At 40.4% G+C, this 16,821-nt stretch overlaps 2 protein-coding genes across 4 annotated transcripts in view; one reads left to right on the top strand and one right to left on the bottom strand.

The window, feature by feature from the left end:
• ZCWPW2 (zinc finger, CW type with PWWP domain 2) overlaps nucleotides 1–6,309 on the bottom strand; it is a 143,994-nt gene extending 137,685 nt beyond the window's left edge. Inside the window, exon 1 of the mRNA XM_010842050.1 lies at nucleotides 6,268–6,309. The gene's annotated coding sequence lies outside the window, so the exon portion shown is untranslated. The remainder of the gene's footprint in view (nucleotides 1–6,267) is intronic.
• Nucleotides 6,310–6,476: 167 nt separating this feature from the next.
• Nucleotides 6,477–16,821, top strand: part of AZI2 (5-azacytidine induced 2) — a 41,669-nt gene continuing 31,324 nt past the window's right edge. For 2 of the 3 annotated variants that reach the window (XR_825464.1, XM_010842049.1), the window contains exon 1: nucleotides 6,477–6,875. The gene's annotated coding sequence lies outside the window, so the exon portion shown is untranslated. The remainder of the gene's footprint in view (nucleotides 6,876–16,821) is intronic. The other variant, XM_010842048.1, reaches the window with a different exon arrangement.

Raw genomic sequence — 16,821 nt, 5'->3', positions numbered from 1 at the left:
AAATTGGAATTTACAGGAATTCCAATTGGAATTCTCCAGGCCAGAAAACTGGAGTGGGTAGCCTTTTCCTTCTCCAGGGGATCTTCCCAACCCAGGGATAGAACCCAGGTCTCCCACATTGCAGGTGGATTCTGTACCAGCAGAGCCACCAGGGCAGTCCAGGGTTCTAGCGAGTAACTATATAAATAATGTTTCAAAAGTCACTATGCAAATACTAAGAAATACATCAATAAAGAGTTTTTAAGTGAGAATGTGGAGTTAAATTTAAATTGCATAATGCAAAACTAAGAATATGCTTCTACACATATCACATCTAAAATTGCAAAGTAAGCATGAAACACTGAGAACAGAAATAAGTTGAAATTATTCTGGAAAGAAACACACAAACGTTTTCACCATTTTCTCTAATTTTCTTTTCAATTTCTTTGGAGAGGGTCCTCTCCTTCTTTGTCCTGAGAGGAAAGCCTGGACAGATTGTCTTTCTGCATGATGAAACAGCAAGTGTAAGGAAGCATAGAAGCTTCACGAAAGACTTCCGAAAATGTTATATTCATCCTCCGTCTTTCATTTAGGACCTTCAGAGCCTCATCACGATCTTTCAGGGAGGAGTGATTCCTATTTCCACTGTGGTCTCTTGTCCAGTATATTCTGTGCTAAAGCTTCCTGGGCTCCACTTCAATTCATGACAGATTCAAACCAAGTTTCTCAGAATATGTGTTGAAATTCTTTGTCCTTGGATGTCTCCCCAACTCTTTCTGTTATGTATGTAGTTTTTACTCTTTAATTCTAATCTTAATGGAAGGAAAAGATATAAATAAGTCAATCTATAATTTCAAATGGTATTCAACAATTTGCTTCCTTAACAATATATTCTGAACATTTCCCCGTATAATTACATGTCTACACTATTTAAGCATAGGCATGATTTTAGTGTTGAAGTTACAATTACACTTTATTTACGAATGCAGACAATTCTAATGAAATTCAAAGTAAAGATCACAGTATTCAATATTGGAGTCACTAGACAATGATTTTTAAATATTTTATTAGCGACTGATTTAGAAAACTTTACCTGTTTTTTGTTTTGTTGCCTATGTTTTTGGTGTCACATCCAAGAAACTGCCAAATCTAGTATCATGAAGCTCTTCCCTATTTTTCTTCTAAGAGTGTTATAGTTTTAGCTGTTAAATTTAGGCCTTTAATCCATTTTCATTTAATTTTTATGGTTTCAGATAGGGTCCAACTTCATTGGAGGGTCTTAGCATATCTGTTGGGAATCAGTTGGCCATATATGTGAGGATTTTTTGTGCCCTTTATTCTATTCCATAGGGCTAAATGTATGTCTTGATGCCAGTACCATAATGTTTTAATTCCACAGCTTTGTAATATATTTTGAGGTCAGCAAATAGCTTTGTTCTTTCTCAAGACTGTTTTGGCTATTTAGGGTCCCTTAGGATTCCATATTAATTTTAAGAGGAATATTTTCCATTTTGGTTTTATTTCTGATAATAGCCATCCTAATAAGTGTGATACTAATAATTTTATTCCAATTGTCTATTTCCTTAATGTATTTTTTTATAGCTAGTGAGGGGAGCATGTTAAATGGAAGCATCTTCCAGTATTGGGGGCGTGCCTCCTAGTTCTGTCCAGTTTTGCTTTGTATGTTCTGAGGCTGATATCCATTATCTGAAGATACAAGTTCCTCTTTTAAATGTGATATCATTTTAGGACAAGTAAAAAGTAGAACCATAATTCTCAAACTAATGTTGAAGAATTTTTCTCAAGTTCCCATCTAAGAATTTTTTAATTTACAAAAATGTCAAATGATGCTCTAAGAAAGTAAACATTCTAAAATTATAACCAGGGTCAACTGAATGAAAACTTTATAAAGGAGTAAAGATATCCAATTTCAATGTCTGAGCTGGCAGTGCTTATAGAAGTTGGTGGTAAACAGGCTGAGCTGGATTACAAATGGACTTTTAAAACATGCAAAGGAGTCATTTCAGGAGTTTAAGAGGAGAAAAATAATGGTAAGATTTACATTTTTAAAAGATCATTTAGCTATCCTGTAAAGAATGACCTGGAAGCTAAAAAGAAAGAAAGAATTAGAAGAAACTATTATAATAGACAGATGGGAAACCGTGGCACAGTAGAGACTATGAAACAGATCCAAAAGATGAGCTAACAGGTAAAATATACAAAATCAGTTGAACAGACTGACTATAGGATGAGAGGGAAGGAGCTATAAAAGTCAAAGGGAATGACATAAAAAGACTCTCAAGAGAAAGAACATAAGTGAATGAAAAAAAAACATCATTTTGTTTTTGGATTTTTAATAATCAACTGACTATTCATAGACAATTGAAAAATCTACAGTAGGAAACTGTGATCTTAATTCTGCAACTATTAAAAAAATCAATGATTTCACTTTTATATCATGGATTGTGAAATGGGTTTGGAAATTTTCCCTCTATTTTGCTACATAATGTTTGAAAAATAGATTATGAAAAATCTATCTTTCTTTAGATCTTACTGAAGCTTCATGTCATCCTTTCTCTGTTGTTTATTTGGTAGTTTTATAAAAATGTCTTTCTTCTGAAAAACTCACTTAATCTTCCTGATTTTCATAGTGTATACGTCCAAGTCACAAAACAGAATTATTTCTTCCTCTCTTCCCATTTTATATAGGGGAAAGAAGATTATTTTCTTCATAGACACTTACAAAAACTGTCATGACAAAACTGAACGGGAGAGAATTTCTTATCACGTTAAATTTCTCATAGATCTTGTCTATGTGACTGATTTCTCTGTGATAAATTAAAAAGCTACTTTGCCTGTTTCATCTCAGTGCCTAAAACAATGACACACAGCACGCTCTGAATAAATATTTGTTAAGTATTGAATGGGCTTCCCTGGTGGCTCAGATGATAAAGAACTTGCCTCCAAAACTGCCTGAAATGCAGAAGACCAGGTTCAATCCCTGGGTTAGGAAGATCCCCTGGAGAAGGAAACGGCTACTCACTCCAGTGTTCCTGCATGGAGAATTCCATGGACAGAGGAGCCTGGAGGGCTATAGTCCATGGGGTCACAAAGAGTCGGACATGACTGAGCGACTAACATCAAGTATTGAATAAACTAATGAATTCATATCTCAGATAGTAAGAGTCTAAGTCTCAAGCTTCAGAAAACGGTTGCTTTTACTTCATTGTAAGTACAGAATTCCCCCTACTGGATCTTTTTCCCTCCTTTGTACAATCCACCAAGCCCATCCTGGGGCCTCTGCTGCTGTTCTTCTGTTAGGCAGCTCCTCTCGTATTTCTTCTCCCTACTCCTTACATCAAAGACTTCCTACAATTATTAAATTTTTCTTCACCTACATATGTTTCAAAGAAAAAGTCATTGCATTTATAATTATGACATTCATGTTTTTTTTTTTTTAAATGAAAGCTGTCAGAAGCTAATTCCTCCTGACTATAAAGCACTTCAGGTTAAAAAGTTATTATGAAGTACACACTGTCTGTTCAGGACAAGGCTAGCTGCTAGAGACAGAAGGATATATCTTTTTTTGTAAATGGAATGTAACTGCCATAATAATTTGATATCTACTATCAACCCATTCATTTGAACAGCACATGAACAAGATCTCCTTCTACTGTTAGGAAATTGATCTTGTTCCTTTTCTCCTTGAACTCATATTTCTGTATCACTTCCCCAAAATAAGCTTATCCCAACACATTTCAGTGTTTGCAAATACTTTGGTCATATTTCCCTACATAAAACAGTATATTTAAAAATTCCTGAGAACATAAATTTAAGAACTGTCATCAGTATTGTTATATTACTTACTAGAGCAGTACTTATCAAATGAGAAACAGTTCTAACTATGATCATTATAAAATATCCTAAGTCAGCTTGTATTGGAAATGCATCTCATTTAGAATTGGATAGCTCCTCCTCCCTCCAATGAAGTCATTCATTTCAGAATCATATTATTTGTTGCTAAATAGAAACAGGGTTCAAGCTGATCCTAGTCTTACATTTTGTATTCTTTCATTCCAAATATTTAGGAAAAGAAGGATTCCTGGTTATACCAATAATCACTCTTCTGAACTACTAAACTATGGACCAAAAATCACATAGGAGTATGCCATAAAATTATTCTTAATCAGCAGACAACTGTGTCCTTCTGTAACATTTTTGAAAACCACTGGAAATTACTATTGTTAGGAAACAATTAGCTATCCAGTTATTAGAATCATTTACTTCCTAAACAGATTTAGGTCAGATTAAAGGTACTACTTTAATTATAGAGTGGGAGAGAGACAGTTACCGAAGAGGAAAGGGGAGAAGTGTCCGAGTTCAGGCACAGTCGGAGGCAGATCAATTTTCAGGAAGAAACATGCAATTTAACAACCTGAAAATTAATACACTTAAAGCTATCATTTGGACTTCCCTGGTGGCTCAGACGGTAAAGAATCTACCTGCAATGCGGGAGACTTGGGTTCAATCCCTGGGTTGAGGAAGATCCCCTGGAGGAGGGCGTGGCAACCCACTCCAGTATTCTTGCCTGGAGAATCCCCATGGACAGAGGAGCCTGGTGGGCTACAGTCTATGGGGTCACAAAGAGTCAGACATGACTGAGTGACTAGGCATGTAACCCCCTGGAAAGCCGTCATGTATCTTACAAGGTTAAGGGTCTGGGTTACATGATGCGCAGTCTGAGGACTGCTGTTTCAGGGATACACACAATCTCAGATACACACAGTGTAACAGAAGTTATGAACTTTGATTCTGAGGGGAGGTCTGGGGTCGGGGGTGGGGGCGCGGCGCAGGGTGAGTGATGAGGTATGGGAAGAAAGAGGGAAAACAGACTATGTAGGTCCAGACACCAGATTTTTCATTTTTGGTAGTATCTTTGAACCTGCTTTGTTATCTCTGCCACTGAAACCATTCCCTTACCCTAAAGCTCTAGACGTGAACATGTGATGGATGTGAGGGATGGGAAGAAAAATGGTTTTAAGACAATACTGATGAAATGACACTGAAGCTGATACATGAAGAGACACTGCAATTTCAACTTATAGGTTCTGACATCTTAATTCCATGCTGCTAACACTGAAGAGCCACACATACACAGTAGTCACAAAACACAGGGCAGAGACACAGTAAACACGATCCCTAGGATGGTATGATTTTAATAATACAGAAGTTAAATCACTAACCCAAAATACCCTTTATATATTTTTCTTAAAAGACATATTCTCTTTCCTCTAACAGTATCTACTTCTCACAGCTTAGATATATATATACCTCCCATTAAGAAAGAACAAAACACAACAGCACTATTTTTTTTTTTTTTACTGTTTTAACATATTGCCTAATTAAACAAAAGATTTGAAGCAGCTCTAAAGATGCAAGATTGTTTAAAAACGAGAGGAGCGGGCTGAGCCACAGTCAGGAGTTGTGCCAAAGACCGTATTCTTTGTTCAGATATGGCTCTGAAATCCATTCTACGCCCAGGGCAAAGGAAACCTCGCTGAAGCCAGTCCTCACTCTGGGGCTTTCAAGGGCAACTCCTGATGGAGAACATTATGACCTTGGCGAGATAACAGGAAGAGGTGGGGAAAGCTGGGGGAGAATCTCTTGGGATACCTGTTTTTATTTACCACAGCCTGTAAACAAGACCTTTGAAAAGGTGTCTTGTGTCAAGAGTGCTGAACTCAGTTCAAAATGGCCATTTTGTAACAAGTATATGTTTATAAACGCTTCGGAGGTAGCGTTTCCTAGGTATTCATCAAGATTCCCTGCAGAAGGAAAGGGTGACCCGCTCCAATATTCTTGCCTGGAAAATTCCACGGACAGAGGAGTCTGGTGAGCTACCGTCCGTGGGGTCGCAAAGACTCGGACACGACTAAGCGACGGAGCACATGTGTCCATGTTCTACAAACAACCCTAGCGCAGCAGGCTACATCCCGAAGTTAACAGCTTCCTCACAGTTAATATGAGCCGCGTTCCCAACAGTTAGGGTATCCGGAGCAACGCCCCGAAACCCGGCGGGGTGTTAAAGCCTCCTCAACAGGAGTGCACTGCTACAGGTTACTCGTTCCCGGCCAGGGCGAGGCGAGCGCCCGAAACCCCAAATAGCGTCACCCTACGGAGCCACCACACGACACGACGCTCGGGGACCCCCAAGCGGACGCTCAAGGAAACACACGACGCAGAAGGCGGCCTACGGCTCAACCGCGGTCGCGGCAGCTAGAGTCTTACCCCACAGCGCCTCTGCTTCCCGCGTCGCCGCGCCCCGCCCACCCCGCCGCAGAGGCTCACGGGACGCGCGGCCGCGACGGCCCCGCCCACCTCGCAGCGGACGCTCACGGGACACGTAGTACACCGCCCCCTCCGACCCCGCCCCGGCACCGGCTTAGCGAACGCCCTCGGTGCTCCCTCGGGCCTGACTTCCGGTTTGCCCGCTCGGCCCTGGCTCTGAGCTGCGGACAGCCGGAGGCCGCGTTTCCGGCGCGCGCCGCCAGCCCTCCCGCCGGCCCTTTTGCGGCGTTTCCCCTGCGCGGCGCGCCGCAGGGGCGGACGCTGACGAGGCCGGGTAACAGGTCTTCTTCGGCCTCGGCTCGGCCCACGTTCCAGAGCCTCCGGGCCGCAGCCCACTAGCCGGCCGCGCCGGCCCCGGCACCGCCGAGGCAGGAGAAATGGGAGTCCCTCCGCGGCGTTCCCGGAGCAGCTGCATTCGTCAGGGAAGCGGCTGTGTCTTCGAGGAAACCGGAAGCCCGCGGTGACCCCTGGCGACCCGGTTTGTTTTCGGTCCGTTTCCAAACACTGGGGAATCGAAACTGGGCGGCCCCACGGAGCCTGTGTTCTGGGTGAGTGAGCCGCTTTGGTCCGGCAGAGGGTGCGGATGGTGGGACCACCCTCCGCTGTCGGCGCCGGTGGAAAGAGACGCGTCGTTTCTCCAAACCTTGGCGGGGGTACCCAGCCGCTGGGCATCTCGGGTGCCCACCAGGGGTGCCCAGCTGGCATCCCGAATCTCATCCCCTCGCGTGAGCCGGGCCGGGCCCGCTTGGTTCTCGCCTCTCCCGAGTGTTTGTCTTCTGCCGGTTCTCTGCTGTACAGGGGCCCCTTCAGTTTTATGTCATCCAGTGAGACCGCATTTAAATTGGAAACCGAAGAGAGGCTTGGATGGTCTTGCCTTGGGCGATGTACATTGCATTACTCAGGACTAAGAGTCCGTAGTCGTTGGTTCTCCAGTGTCTGACCTATGTACCCAAGATGGTTTTCCATCATTTGTTGAGTGACTGCCACTTGCCAGATAGACTGAGTCCCTCATCCCTACCAACCGGGAACTCAGATAGATACTCGGAAGTGAAAGAGAATACAGAAACTGAATTACAGATGAAAACTGATTGGTCCATCCTGTGTTAGAGATACGCTGAGATTATCAAAGTCAGTGACCTACTAGGATTGAAATTTATCCATGCCTCTTAAACCTAAAAGACGTTTGCTTTTTTTATGTTTTGGAGTTTTAAATTGGCTTGAACAAGATCTCAAGTCATGGTTTACGTTCCATTTCTCTAGAGTTGTCATATCTAATTCACCAACCTGTGGGGGAATGGTGCATTCTTCCCCGGTTTGTTAAATTTTAATGCGATGTTGTTTGTAAAATGGGAAGTTGTAAACAAAGGTAAGGTTTTAATGTTAAAGAGACATAGTGAAATGGGAAATGCACTGGATTAAGTAAGAACATTAACTCAAAATCTGAGTGCTGAATTTTCTACTCACTTGACACTGGGTAGGAAACCAAATCTCTCCATTTTCCCTATCTCTGAAATGGGAATAATGCTTCCTCTCCAAGGCATCAAAGCAGTTTCCTGGAGTTTGCTGGCTGTAGAAGTCAGCCAGCAGTTTTTCATTACTGGCTTCCACTGTTTAAATCGTTCCATCTGTTATATAAGGAAATTCTTACTCACCTGGTAGGTCTTATGCAGATTTAAAAAATTGTTATGGAAAGCAAATGAGCTAGGTCCCTTAAAAGTCAAAGCACACTGCCTGACATGCCAAAACAGAATGTTGTCATGATTATTAAATAAAATGATGTTATGAAGTACTTCATAATCCTTGAAGTAATGAAATCAGTGAAACAATGTTTTTTCTTTCTTTTGGTACATGTATTCTGGATTAAAATACAGTTGTCTTATCACTATGAGAGCATATGCTCAGTTGCATTGAAATGTACTTTATGAAAGGAAAGAGAAGAAGTAGACTGCCTTTCACTCCTATGCTAACCCAGAAAGAATCTTATGATTCCTTGGCCATACAAACTGATTTCTGAACTAAAGCAGTTATAAAAATGATAATGGGGTTTTTCCTACTGTGTATCTGATGTCAAGAACGTTTTGGGGCTTTCACTGGGTTGTAGGGTCTTTTTGAGTGGTGAGGTACATAGATTAAGTGGTGGTGATTGTTTAGTCGCTCAGTTGCGTCTGACTCTTTGCGACCCCATAGACTGCAGCAGGCCAGGCTTCCCTGTCCTTCACCATCTCCCGGAGCTTGCTCACACTCATGTCCATTGAGTCAGTGATGCCATCCAATCATCTCATCCTCTGAGATTGAGTGATAGTATCTTGAAAAAGGCACTCGATGATCCCTTCTTTATAAGCTAGTTAGACCATTCCTTCCCTTAATTCTTTCATTAAAAATAGAAAAAGAAGTAAGTATTGGTTTTCCTCTGTAAGACTTAATCCTTGTTCTGTAGTATATTGACTGATCTTATGAGCTGATTTTATGAAGTAGGGATAGTCTGGCTTTTGAGGATTAGAAAGATGATGAAAATTCTAGGTAACATTCACTTCAGGAGGCAATTTGAAGTTGAGGAAAGAGCCTATTAAATAGGCCTTGACTCAAACCCTAGCTCTATTATACTGCCAGGTGATTATAGACAAATTTACCTCACTTCTTTAAGGCTCTGTGTGCTCATTTGTGTGATAATACCTTTTCAGTCAAGTTTGGTGATGACATGACATATTATGTGTAGTATCTCTTTTACTCAATTCATAGTAAAACTGAATTCTGTTTTAGGTTGCCACACCATGTTTGCATTAACACTTTGTTTTCACAATATAGAAAGGCAGCATCTGAGTGATATTTTTCAACCCTGGCATTTTCCCAGAAATAGTGGGAAAAATTAGATCTGGATAGGTAAACTAATCAATAATCAAGGTGCCAGATCTTAGAGTCTGGGCTTCTGAATCTCAGGCCAGTGTTTTTCCTACCACTGAGTTCTGCCTTGTCCAGATTCTTATTGGGAAAATAAGAATCCATTTTGTGTTGCCTCTCAGAGTGTGGTATTGAGAGCACACATTTGGGAGATGGCTGATTTGGGTTCACATTTGACCTTCGCTGCTGATTCTTTATGTAGGTGTAGGTAAGGTATTTAATTTTTCTAAGATTTGTTTATGTATTAGAATGATAGTACCTACTTGAGAAATAGGAAAATGCATACACAGAAGAAACAGTCCTCTGTCCTAATATTATTCGACCCCACTAGGGATTGCAATCCAAGAGACAGTCTTTCAGAAAGCTCTGAGAGGTCAAAGTATAGTTCTGTGTTTTTGAGACAGAAGATTATACGTCAAATGACATATTACTGACAGGTCACACAGTCCAGATCTAAATGTACAAAGTGAATAAGTGGTCATGGGTCATTGTGGCCTTTTACAAGATTAAGAAGGAAGTTATTTCCTAAGGAGTTCTGGTTAATGCAAATGCACAGCACACATTAAAGGAAGGGAGGAGGCTCAAAAGGGTAGAAAAAATTTTTATGTTTAAATTTTTCTCGTCTTGTCATAAAATATGAATGTTATTTCATCAGTTTCCCCCCGCTTGATCATTAATTTTTTGATAGCATTTGGTGATCAAATATTTGGTTCCCTGGTGCCAGGGCGGGTGCTTACATGCCCTAGGTCCATCATGTCCTTTGGCGTTGGGTCTTAATAGCTCATTTTAGGGCGTTGTACCAGTAAGGTGTCTGGCAAGAACTAATGGTCAGTTCCAGTGTCTGATAGGACTTTTTGCAGGTGCATTGTGCATGTTCATTAATCTATAGAAAACTGTCGATGTGATCAAACTGACAATAGAAGAACTTTCCTGGCAGTCCAGTGGTTAGTACACTAGTTTCCACTGCAGCGTTGGATTCCTGACCAGGAAACCAGGATCCTGCCTACCATGCTACATGGCCAGAAATGTAGAGGAGCAGGAATTGACGATAGAAGTAACAGTGTCAGTAGTAAATGTTTAAGCCAAGATCCCCCTAAAGTGAAGCATTTTCCTAGTATGGGTTCTAAACTGGGAAGAGGAACATTCAGAGTAGAAATTTGACTTTTCGAATATTTTGTAAGATGGGTTAACAAATATCTTGGCTAAATGGTCTTACCGTTGGAAAACTGATAGAAACCCCGCATATAAGCATTAAAGGCAAATTGGGAGGTTTGTTTCCAAAGGCTACCCATAGACGACCTTAAAGCCGGAGGAAACCAATTGTGAGCGCTCTAAACAACCTGGAGAGAGCTGGGGCCATAAACTTGTTCTATATTAGGTTCATTAGGAGCTACCCAGTACTTAGCATCTAGTGAAAAAGAGTGTTTGTGGCCAGGTTCAGAACACGTGTCATTAACTGGCCAGGTAAGAAGATCCCACGTAGTGGCATTAGAAGCAGTGGGTAGTTTGTATAGTATTAGAGTTACTTCTAAAATAAAAAAAGGACCATCCAGTTAGAGCCTTGGAGAAGGCAATGGCACCCCACTCCAGTACTCTTGCCTGGAAAATCCCATGGATGGAGAAGCTTGGTAGGCTGCTGTCCATGGGGTCTCGAAGAGTCAGACACAACTGAGCGACTTCACTTTCACTCTTCACTTTCATGCATTGGAGAAGGAAATGGCGACCCACTCCAGTGTTCTTGACTGGAGAATCCCAGGGACAGGGGAGCCTGGTCAGCTGCTGTCTATGGGGTCCCACAGAGTCGGACACGACTGAAGCAACTTAACAGCAGTTAGAGCCTTGGAGAGGAGAAATCCACCAAGGAAACCTAGGAATATTGGACAAAGGTCCACAAACCTATGGTTTGTTTGGGTTGATTTTTGAAACTTGCAAATGATTGAGCCCAAGAAAGAAATCCATTGGGTTTATAAGCAAAAGTGTGAGCAGTTGTCAAAGTAATAGTGTGAAGGCCCGGTCTGGCTCTTTGGGTCAGCTCTCCACTTCAGGTGTCGTTTTCTCATCCTGGTCTGGTGGTGCTGATCCTAGTTAGTCAAAGTCGGGTGTCAGAAACAGGCGTTACAGTTCATTCAGGAGTGGAGGCCTGCTATGGGCCCTGTCCTCCATAGCTGTAGAGAGTCTTTTGTTGACGTCTTTTCCAGTGTGCATAATCCCTTGGTTGCAAGTCATGGTGAGATCTTCATTCAAAAATAGATTATTGTGATAGGCTTTAGAAGCAAACATAGAGTGTTGTTTTAATAATTTGATTCAATTTTACAGTAATATAACAAGAAGCCATCTAAGAAGTGAGTCTTAGGCAGTAAATTTAAAAAAAAAAAAAAAAACTCAGTTAACAAAACTAGAATTTAATATCCAATGATGCATTATCTTTTTCTCTGTGAAATTACCTTCATAACAACCAAATATAGCCAAAGTAAGACTTATTTGTGAAGTAAGTATGGTTAATTGATCACATGCTCAGTTGCTGAGTGGTGTCTGACTCTTTGTAACCCCCTGGACTGTAGCCTGTCAGGCTCCTCTGTCCTTGGGATTTCTCAGGCAAGAATACTGGAGTGAATTGCCATTTCCTTTTCCAGGGAATTTCCTAACCCAGGGATCAAACCCACATCTCCTGCAATGGCAGGTGGATTCTTTACCATCGAGCTACCTGGGGAGCCCAATTGACCACACAGCCTCTTATAAGTAGGCTATATCGGAACTTTTCATAAGGAATCTTAGATTAAACCTTCTAAAGGCCTCTCAAGGCCAGATAAATAACACCAAGAGTTTGCCACATATTCTTCCTACAATATCTATAGATTTGGGTGAATTCCTCTCTTTGAGGTCCCCAAAATACCTGAGGTTCATGCACCTCTTAGGTAAGGTTCACGCACCTCTTTACCTGATAAAGGTGCTGGAAACCTAAGAGTTTCCAGTTCCTGGAGGGATCAGGTAGAAAGAAAAGATGTGGTTGCATGTGTGCTCAGTCGCACACATGTATAAATCTTACTTGTGTTGAATTTTATTTCTGACTTTGCAACTCCATGGACTGTAGCCCGCCAGGCTTCTCTGTCCATGGGATTCTCCAGGCAAGAATACTGGAGTGGGTTGCCATTCCCTTCTGCAGGGGATCTTCCCCAACCCAGGGATCAAATCCGGGTCTCCTACATTGCAGGCAGATTCTTCACTATCTGAGCCACCCAGGTGGAAGGCAGTTCAGACAGAGGATACCTGTGGTGGGCACTCAGAGCAGGATAGACTGGAGCAGTAGTTACATCAGTCTTTGCCCACATACGTGGGATCTTGGTTTCCCAATCAAGGATTGTCAGTTTTAAAGAGGTTTTTTTGTTGTTTATTTTAGTTACCGTCTATAGCATTAATATTTAATTAGCCCTCTACAACAAATCTTTCAGTGAGGCTATTTTGGAATGTTGAAGCCTTCTGGGGCTTCTTGCATATCAGTTAAAATAGATAAAATAGTTTGAAATGGGAGCTTTCCTGAATTTTAACAGCTTTCAAATCTTTTTCATTCAAAGGAACCAAGGAGCTAGCCCTACAAATATTTTCTCCTGCTATAATTCAGTTTTAGAAATGAGAAAAACTTTTATTTAAATTTTTTATTTTTTAAATTGTGAAATTATGATAACACATTTATAGGAGATTTGGAAAATACAAAACAAAGTTACGTATAGTTCCATTTTATATTACAATTATTTTTTAAGTAGCTAAACTAAGATTTTTAGTTGGAATTTCAATGTGAAACTCTCAAAAATTAATAGAATGAGTAGGCAGAAAAGTAGAAGGATATAGTAGACCTGAAAAGCCCTATGAACCAATTCAACATAATTAAGATTTATACAGGTTTTATACAAATTCTGTTCAAGTTCCCAGGAGACACTGGAACATATCCACGGACATAAAACAAGGTGCAAAATGTCTTGGTCTAAAGATTTTTAAATCATAGAGTCTGTTCTCTTATCACGTGGAATTATGTTAGAAATGAGTATCAAAAGATATTTTAAAATAACCACATGTTTTCAAGTACAATGTGACATTTTCCAAGAGAGATCTCTAACTTAGCCATTGAAAACCTCAAGAAGGTTTAAAGACTGAACAAACACAGAGGGTGATTGCAGAGAATAAAGTATTTAAGTGAGAAATTGATATGAAAGATACTTTAAAAACCTCAGGTATTTGGAAATTAGATGTCCACTTTTAAATGATGGATGTATCTAAAAAGCCATAACAAGGAAAATTAGAAAATATTTGTAACAATAAAAAGGAAAAGAGAATTTATCAGAGTTTGTGGTATGCCGCTGAAGGTGCTCAGTGCAGCTGAGTGCAGTGTGGGCTCTTGACTAAGCTGGGAAAGCAGTGATGGGCACTCGCATAAAGTTTGTGGGCTTGAATAGAATCTGTACTTTAGTTAATAGTTGTTGTTGTTGTTTTTTTAATGACATAGCATTTCTTGATATTCTCAGAATTGGATTAGAAGTTTCAAGCCTCATTCAAATAGTTTTTTTAAAAATAATAAGCATTCTAGACTTTTAACAGTAATACTAGATGCCAGAATAAATGGAACTATTATCAAAATTTTGAGTGAATATAGTTACAAATCTATCATTCTATTCTTACTTGGTCAAACAAGTGGAATCAAAATATCATAAATTTTTTAGCTAAGCAAAAATTCATAAGATTCTGTAGTATATATATTATACTGTACATATAGGTATGTGTATATGTATGCAAAAGCTTTTCTGCTACACTTGATAAAGGCTTGAGGAAGAAGAATAACAAACAAAAGGTGGAGAAACTGGAAAATATAAACTAAATGAAATGGGAGCACTGAATATGAAATAGAAAAAGTGAAACAAAGTGGAAAGAACTAGAAATAAAGATCATCATATAGTCCTGTTGTTCATAAACATGGCTGCTCATTAGAGTCCTTCCTAGAGCTTTGGAGGAAAAACAATACCTAGGCACCTGTATTTTTCAAAAAATTCCAAGATAATGCTAATGTACATCCAGATTTTAAAAAGTGATTATAGGTTTTTCTATTAAATGGTAGCTTTTGTGATACAGAATTCTATTATTTTCTGTTGATCAATCATGATACAGTGGTATTAAAAATGAACAATAGTTATATAATCACAATAGTAAAAGATGTTAATCAGTTTTCACAAAAAATAAAATTGCCAACCATAATGGAAACATGATTATTCTAACAGTATAAAATAATTACAATTGGAGGGGTTAAGTAGAGTGATGTAAGTTGAAGTACATAAATGCATATGTTTTCATCCACGCAGCCACTGTGTGTCTTTGGTACATTTAATCCACTTACATTTAAGGTAATTATCGACCTATGTGATCCTATTACCATTTTCTTAATTGTTTGGAGTTTATTCTTTGTAGGTCTTTACCTTCTCTTGTGTTTCCTGCCTAGAGAAGTTCCTTTAGCCTTTGTTGTAAAGGTTGTTTGGTGGTGCTAAATTCTCTTTAACTTTTGCTTGTCTGAAAACCTTTTGATTTCTCTGTCAAATTTGAACAAGAGTCTTGCTGGGTAAAGTATTCATGGTTTTAAGTTCTTCACTTTTATCACTTTAAATATATCATACCATTCCCTTCTGGCTTGAAAAGTGTTGAGAAATCAGCTGAAAACCTTATGAGAGTTCCATTGTCTGCTGTTTGTTGTTTTTCCTTGTTTCTTCTAAGATTTTATCTTTGTCTTTAATTTCTGTCAGTTTGATTACTATGTGTCTTAGTGGGGTCTTCCTTGGGTTTATCTTGCCTGGAACTCTCTGCACTTCCTGAGCTGGGTTGACTATTTCCTTTCCCGTGTTTGAGAAGTTTTCAGCTATTATCTCTTCACATATTTTCTCAGGTCCTTTCTCTCTCTCTCTCTCTCTTCCCCTTCTGGGACCCCTAGAATGTGAATGTTGTTGCATTTAACGTTGTCCCAGAGGACTCGTAGGCTGTCTTCATTTTTTTTCCCCCATTCTTTTTTCAATATTCTGTTTTGCAGCAGTGGTTTCCACCACTCTGTCTTCTGGGTCACTCATCTGTTCTGCTGCCTCAGTTATTCTGCTGTTGATTCCTTAAGATGATGCTGTAAAAGTGCTGCACTCAATATGCCAGCAAATTTGGAAAACTCAGCAGTGGCCATAGGACTGGAAAAGGTCAGTTTTCATTCCAATCCCAAAGAAAGGCAATGCCAAAGAATGCTCAAACTACCGCACAACTGCACTCCTCTCACATGCTAGTAAAGTAATGCTCAAAATTCTCCAAGCAGGCTTCAGCAATACGTGAACCGTGAACTTCCAGATGTTCAAGCTGGTTTTAGAAAAGGCAGAGGAACCAGAGATCAAATTGCCAACATCCGCTGCATCATGGAAAAGGCAAGAGAGTTCCAAAAAAACATCTATTTCTGCTTTATTGACTATGCCAAAGCCTTTGACTGTGCGGATCACAATAAACTGTGGAAAATTCTGAAAGAGATGGGAATACCAGACCACCTGACCTGCCTCTTGAGAAACGTATATGCAGGTCAGGAGGCAACAGTTAGACCTGAATGTGGAACAACAGACTGGTTCCAAACAGGAAAAGGAGTTTGTCAAGGCTGTATATTGTCACCCTGTTATTTATATAACTTATATGCAGAGTACATCATGAAAAATGCTGGGCTGGAAGAAGCACAAGCTGGAATCAAGATTGGTAGGAGAAATATCAATAACCTCAGATATGCAGATGACACCACCCTTATGGCAGAAAGTGAAGAGGAACTAAAAAACCTCTTGATGAAAGTGAAAGAGGAGAGTGAAAAAGTTGGCTTAAAGCTCAACATTCAGAAAACGAAGATTATGGCATCTGGTCCCATCATTTCATGGGAAATAGATGGGGAAACAGTGTCAGACTTTATTTTTTTGGGCTCCAAAATCACTGCAGGTGGTGACTGCAGCCATGAAATTAAAAGACGCTTAATTCCTGGAAGAAAAGTTATGGCCAACCTAGATCAGATCAGATCAGTCACTCAGTCGTGTCCGACTCTCTGCAACCCCATGAATCGCAGCACACCAGGCCTCCCTGTCCATCACCAACTCCCAGGGTTCACTGAGACTCACGTCCATCGAGTCAGTGATGCCATCCAGCCATCTCATCCTCTGTTGTCCCCTTCTCCTCCTGCCCCCAATCCCTCCCAGCATCAGGGTCTTTTCCAATGAGTCAACTCTTCGCATGAGGTGGCTAAAGTACTGGAGTTTCAGCTTTAGCATCATTCCTTCCAAAGAAATCCCAGGGCTGATCTCCTTCAGAATGGACAGGTTAGATCTCCTTGCAGTCCAAGGGACTCTCAACAGTCTTCTCCAACACCACAGTTCAAAAGCATCAATTCTTCGGTGCTCAGCCTTCTTCACAGTCCAACTCTCACATCCATTCATGACCACTGGAAAAACCATAGCCTTGACTAGATTGACCTTTGTTGGCAAAGTAATGTCTCTGCTTTTGAATATGCTATCTAGGTTGGTCATAACTTTCCTTCCAAGGAGTAAGCGTCTTTTAATT

The sequence above is a fragment of the Bison bison genome, unplaced genomic scaffold (genome assembly GCF_000754665.1).
Source record: "Bison bison bison isolate TAMUID 2011002044 unplaced genomic scaffold, Bison_UMD1.0 scf7180017864171, whole genome shotgun sequence".
NCBI classification, from domain to species: domain Eukaryota; kingdom Metazoa; phylum Chordata; class Mammalia; order Artiodactyla; family Bovidae; genus Bison; species Bison bison.
Note: the sequence above shows the minus strand (reverse complement) of the source record. Positions and strands in the feature narration are given on the sequence as shown.